This window comes from Pteropus medius, unplaced genomic scaffold (genome assembly GCF_902729225.1).
Source record: "Pteropus medius unplaced genomic scaffold, Ma_sr-lr_union100, whole genome shotgun sequence".
NCBI classification, from domain to species: Eukaryota; Metazoa; Chordata; class Mammalia; order Chiroptera; family Pteropodidae; genus Pteropus; species Pteropus medius.
Genome location: NW_024340696.1, coordinates 20,783,124 through 20,789,586, shown reverse-complemented (window position 1 = coordinate 20,789,586; position 6,463 = coordinate 20,783,124). Strand labels below are relative to the sequence as shown.

Below are 6,463 nucleotides of genomic sequence, written 5' to 3'. Positions count from 1 at the left end.
AAAGCCTCCAAATAAAGCAGATGATGCACATATAAGGACCCAAACTAAGCATGGCTTCAAGGTCTGCAGAATCCAGGGGCTGGTGCTTTCATGCAGCTGGATCCCCTGATATAGTGGGAAGGGGGAGAGGGTGAATGAGTGGAAATGCTTGGGCAGAACTTGGGTCCCTCTGTCTTGGGAATGGGCAGGAGGAAAAGGAAATGGGAGAGACAAAGGGAGAAAATGGTTCTTATCCAGGGAAAACTTTATAATTACAGAGAAGTTTTTAAAAATGAGACTTGTCTATGGCCATGCCACCCTGAACGTGCCCGATCCCATCTGATCTCAGAAGCTAAGCTGGGTCGAGCCTGGTTAGTACTTGGATGGGAGACCACCTAAGAATACCAGGTGCTGTAGCATTAAAAAAATAATAAAAATGAGTAAAATAGTTGCTGACATAATGACAGCATTTTTTAAATTTCTTATGACTTACAGCTAATTACCACACAGCACAGTACCAACTGTGTATTTCATTAACTACAAGTCCAAATAACTTTGTGTTACCTTTAATTAAAATAAAATTTTAACTCTTTCTATGTACTCAAATCTAATAGAACTGTTCATCGATCCCAGATTTGGCATGATTATCATATCACCCATTGTAATAAACATTGACATGTGCAAGCATGCGCGCGCGCGCGCGCACACACACACACACACACACACACACAGAGAAAATCATGTGTTTCTCCTGTAACTCTACCATTCTAAAAGACCTAGATTGAAACCTTGCTTCATGGCAAGAGTTTTATCCTTGGGGATTTATATGAAGTATGTGAAACACTGGCAAAGCTTTTGCCAAACTGAACTCAAGTCTCATAAATTTAACTGCTAATTACCCCAATTTTGAAGTTTGTAAATTAAGTACCATTGCACTGCAAAGCATTAAAACACTGAATTGTCATCAATTCAGTTCCACCATGTCCTAAATATACCCAGCATCCTAAACTTTCTAAATAATTGAGTTACTCATTTTATAAGGCTCTGATTGCTCGATTTTATTAAGATGGAACTTAGTTTGGTTTTTTTTAAGCCTATAGACATATATATTATATAGGCTAATGTATTTGCAAAAGTATACTTGCATGAATAATGCCTTTAATCATGAAAATGTATTGCCACTTTTTTAAAAGGTCTAGGCAAACTTTTTCTCCAACTAAATTTTTTTAGAAATTTAAAAGAGAAGTTGCTTTTTGGGGGAGAGATTATTTCATAGAACAAAATAAAAACTTCTTTTCAAATAGAAATGGCATAAAATTATATACTATTAAAGTATTTTTCTGCATAAATTCCACTTAAAGTATTTTATATTTTTAAAGCTAGAAGGAGGATTTATTTATAAAGTTTGTTCTGTATAGAGAGCTTCTATATCAGACACATGTCATGTTCTCAAAATATTTCTTAGTTCTTTTCAAGCAGCAGTGATAATCTATAAACACAATGTCCAAGCAGGTCTTAGGAGCATTTTTAGTCTCCTAAAGAGAGAAGAAACATTTCAGGGGGACTGTATGTGATTGTTTCCACCATCCTTTCAGATAAGGTCAAAGGTCAACCACACAGCCTTGGAGCAGACAAAGCTGGGTTCAATCTTTGGAACTACCACTCACTAACAGGGTGACTTCAGCAATGTCTTTGTAGCCTCAGTATCCCATTTGTAAAATGAAGATAATGGTACTATTTGCCTATGAGTGTTATTATGAAATCAAATGAGATAATGTACATAAGGAGCTGAGTATAGTATCTGGCACATTACATTCTATAAATTTTGCTTATTATTATAATTTACATTTTACTTCTCTGTGTTGGCTTTTGTATCTTTCCTTTTTTTCATGAACATTTTGGAAGTAATTTTGAATTTGTATGTATTTCTGGACATGTGATCTTGGACCCTCTTCAACCATTGGAAAGGCTTGTTTTTAACATGTGCTGTATATTTATTTTTCTCACTGGAGTCACAGGTGTGTGTGAGTGTGACTGCTCATATATGTATCCAGCTCATGGAGACATTAAGCCTGATCACTTTGTTGACTCATAAATACCTTAAGAATTGGACATTAGTCATGGGTAAATACTTCATTATGGCCATTCTTGAAGAGAAATCCACCGTGTCATTCATTATATGGAAAAAGTTATATATCTAATGCTGGCAACTTACACCCAAAACCATCAGCTGTTACAAGATATACGCAAAAAAGATAAAGTTGTGTGCCTTCACCCAGACCATCTTGACTCTCACTGGTATTTGAGAGTTAAAAGTGAGAGGCAGACTGGTAGAGTGTAAAAGATGAAGTCTTTCTGTTCTGTCTCCATACACACAAATGCCGTGGGCTGATTATTTCCTTCTTGCATTGAATTTGGGTATTTATGTGCTTCAGAAGAGTCTGTGTCCATCCTTAGCCACAAAGATGTAAAGGGGAATCTAGATTATGTTAGAGCAATAACGATAACTATTCTTCTCTTACTGTTGATTAGTTTAGCAGTGAGCATGTGGCACAGTTCCAGTCATTGATACTCGGGAGGTCTGTAGGAAAGGCCATTTGGACAGGATTACACATTCTTTAAAATGTCCACTAAAAAGTGCTGGTTTCTTTTCTGATCTTTGTTGTGGTTCTGTAAGGATGTGGTTTTGGAGCTGCTGCACCCATCTTGTATCCCTGAGGGGAACAGCCTTGGGAAAAAGCTAACCTGATGTCAGTGGCCACAATAGAGAAAGATGATAAGAACCTGGAATCTTGATGTCCCCATTAGGCCACTGAAATAAACAATCTTGGAAATACCACCCTATCTCTGGACTTCCCTGTTATGTTTAAGCTGTTTTGGATCTTCTGAAACTGGCAGTTGATGGCAACCCAAAGGATTTACATAACTGTCAAAGAAAACCAAAGCAGAAATCTCTTGCAAGAAACCTATCCCTTAGGAGAGCAAATGGGTTAAGTATTATGCTAGAGTCTATTGTTGCCTTTGTTCAAGGGATGCAGATTATCTCAAGGATTTTTAACCAAACCTGCTGTCTATTTTAACACCTTTTTGAAAAAAAATTTAACCCCTATATGCTTGTTAATCCTTTTTGAAAAAAAATTTAACCCTCTATATGCTTGTTAATCCTTTGTTCTTTACTAACGATTGGCTTTAAATATCTTGTCAAGAAATACGTAATATTTTATACTCACGTGAAAAATTTTAAATCATTTATTTTTGCATATTTTATGCCATTGAAGTGACTTTGTCTTTTTCATGTATTTATCTCTTTCGTATATTTATTTCTATTTTATTGTTTCCTTTTTACTTCTTTTTATATTTTGCTCATTTTTCCATGTACTATTTTGATCTCTTTTGCTTTCAGAATAGTTTATCTTTTAAATGTGTGTGTATGTGTATTTCCACTTTCAAAAAAGGTATGGAGTAGTGGAAAACACATGAAATTTTCTGTCAAACTTTGTTTTAAATACTGGTTCTATTGCCTACTTTCTGTGTAGCTTTTGGCAAATTCCTTACCCTAAAGCAAAAGGAATGGTAGTGGGCATGTAGGATAGTTAACTGTAGAACCAATCCAAAAGCAAATGAAGGGATTAAAATGGCATGCTATATGTCCTGAAAATTTTTAATTATATGCCAAAAAAAAATTGGAAGAGGAAGAAGGAAAGAAGGTACGTGATAGAGTAAATTCACCTATGGTCTTATATGTAATAAATGTGAATCAAAGGACATATTATTTAGCTGACAAAACAAGTATTTAAAATACAAGAACATTAAAAAGTACAAAGCTAAAAACTAAAAATATAATATGTTGACCAAAATTGAGTAGTGGAGGGCCAGAAGGGAAGGAGGAAGGAAGAGAAAATATACTGTTATCATTGCCCATATTAAAAAACTAAGAGATAATGTCAAAAGAATTAAAATCTAAAAGTAGCATATAAAATTAAACATACATATGGATCAAAAATATTTATCTTCCTAAATGCATTAAAAAGCAAATAAGATAAAAAATGAAAAACATAGGCAGATAAATATATTTCATATACACATGTGCAAGTGTATGCATGTAACAGAAAACGAAATGTAAAAGACTTCTAAGATTCTTTCTTATGCAAGATAATAAACCCCTTTCGTGTTTAAGCCATTATGTTGGGTCTCTTGAAACCAGCTGTCAAGGGCATCTCAAATGATTCGCCTACCAGATAAAGGATTCCTAACCAGAAGCCCCCTGCGAGAAACCTTAATCTTCCTTCCAGAGCAAAAACCAAACATATCTGTTATACCTGACATCTAGTGTTTGAGTGCTCAGTTTGATCAGCCCACACTGGGGGTTTAGGGAGGAGTGGAAAGAGTTTATTCATCCGACACCTGTAATAATAGTGCTGCTACTGAGATTGTTTTTATGCCGTAGATGTTACATTTCTGAGCAGTCATCCTGAGTGGAGTTGGAAAGGTAAGTTAATGTGAATCATTAACTGAGGCTTAATTTAGGAGGCAGCTTTGAAATGCATGATGAAAGACTAAGGAATTTTGTTGAGTTGGGCGAGGAGGCTGCCACAAGGAGAGGACATGGTAGACCTACAGGAAGAGAACAGAACACAAAGAGGGTTTGACTTAATAGGACACAAAAATGTGTGAGGAGCAGGAAGTCTCAGGGGCCATGAAATTAGAGTCTAGGATATGAAATTAGATGCAGTTTATATGGGGAGTTGTCAGGAGGGATAAGGTTGGAGAAAGAAACTGTTAATTCAGTCAGTAAGCATGTGTTGAACTTATGCTTTGTGTTTACAGTAGCTTACAGTTCGGGGAAGGGGAATAAGAACCCCAAACTAAAAATCATGAGATATGTACAAAACTTGAGAGTATAGAGGGAGGTGAGACTCAACAACACTAGGAAAAATCAGGGGCTATTTCTCCAAGAAAGTGAGCCATTCCTAAAAGGAGTTCCTCACATCAACAAAGAGATGAAGAAGCTTTTGTGCAGAGAGAACACAAGCAAAGGCACGGATATAAAATTAATAATAACAGTAACAATAACCAACACTTATTTCATAGTTACTATGTGCCAGGTGTTCTACCTTTACCATCTCATCTCCTCACAAGGATCTTATAAGTTGTATTATTCTCATGTAACATGTGAGAAACCAATGTCAAAAGAGGTTAATTAATTTGCCCGCATTCTCAGTACTGGTAGGGTAGAAACTGGATTCGGTCCCAGCATCCCAGGCTTACACACGCAAACACCACTGGCCAGGTCTCCTTAGAGGACTAGGATTTTTCCAGAGGCCAGGCCCCAGTTTGAGGAAAACAGCTCTAGTCACAAGCTGATGCCCAGTACTGGAACTTTTTTCCTTATGGTCACCTGCTCTTTGTTTTTAAAGTCTTACCCCTGCAAGGAAGTGTTTAGAAGGAAAGTACCAATCAATTTTATCTCAACTGTATTAAACACCTATAAAACCTTCTCTTGGTGGTAGCCTTTCTGTTTCCAGCAATCTTCTAGATACACAGGAGAAAAAGAAATTATGGAATATGGTGGTGGGAAAGGGGGAGTGCCCCCTTTCATCTGCAAACACTTCTTTAATTGACCATCTGAAATCTTAAAGCGACACAGTGTACTTGTGTAGAGGCAAGTCTCACTGAGCAGGAGAGGAGGCAAAGATGGGGCTAGCAAATCATTTTGGAAAAGGAAGGCAAGACCACAAAGTTTGAAGGAAAGAGCCAGGCTGTTTTAACAACAGATATCCTCATATTATTGGAAATTTGGTAGGCTAAGGGCATGTTAAGGAAATCTATTAAATAAATTAATATTTTTTGCCCCACAAATTTTATTTGCCCCACAAATACTTTAAGGACTATGGGCATAGAACTGTGAGGAACTGTGGAAGAATTAAATAATAGCTAATATTTATGAGCAATTATTATATGTCTGGCACAGTGCTTTACATGCATTATTTTATTTACTCTTCAAAACAACCCTCATGAGGTTTTATCCCTCATTCTACAGGTGAAGATTTTAAGGCATAAAGTGAAGTAACCTGCCTAAGGTCACAACTAGTGTCAGAGTCAGGATTCAGTCTTAGGTATTCGGGCTCCAGCGCTTACACTCTTAATCATGATACAAACCTCTAAGTCCTCCTAGCTTCTTTGTGACATTATTTTAATATATTAGTGGTTTCAGGAATATTTTCTGGGCTATGTGTGGGTTCATATCAAGCATCCTTTCCCACAAACACTTTTTATCCTAAAACCTGGGATGAAAACCAAATATGTGCTCAAAAAGAAAAAAGAAAATAAGAGTTATCTTGTTCATATAAAACTACTTAAACTAAATAATGCTGACAGATTTTCAGCAACTAACAGCCTCTTTTTTCTTTCTGAGATGGGGACTCAAGCACCCATGATTTTTTTTAATTAAAACATCTTTGTTTTTTGTCTTCAATGTAGAATA

The 6,463-nt window shown here is 36.3% G+C and overlaps 1 pseudogene; it reads left to right on the top strand.

Moving 5' to 3' along the window:
* The first annotated feature begins 280 nt into the window (after positions 1–280).
* On the top strand, positions 281–399 carry LOC120610862 (uncharacterized; annotated as a pseudogene).
* Positions 400–6,463: the final 6,064 nt, after the last annotated feature.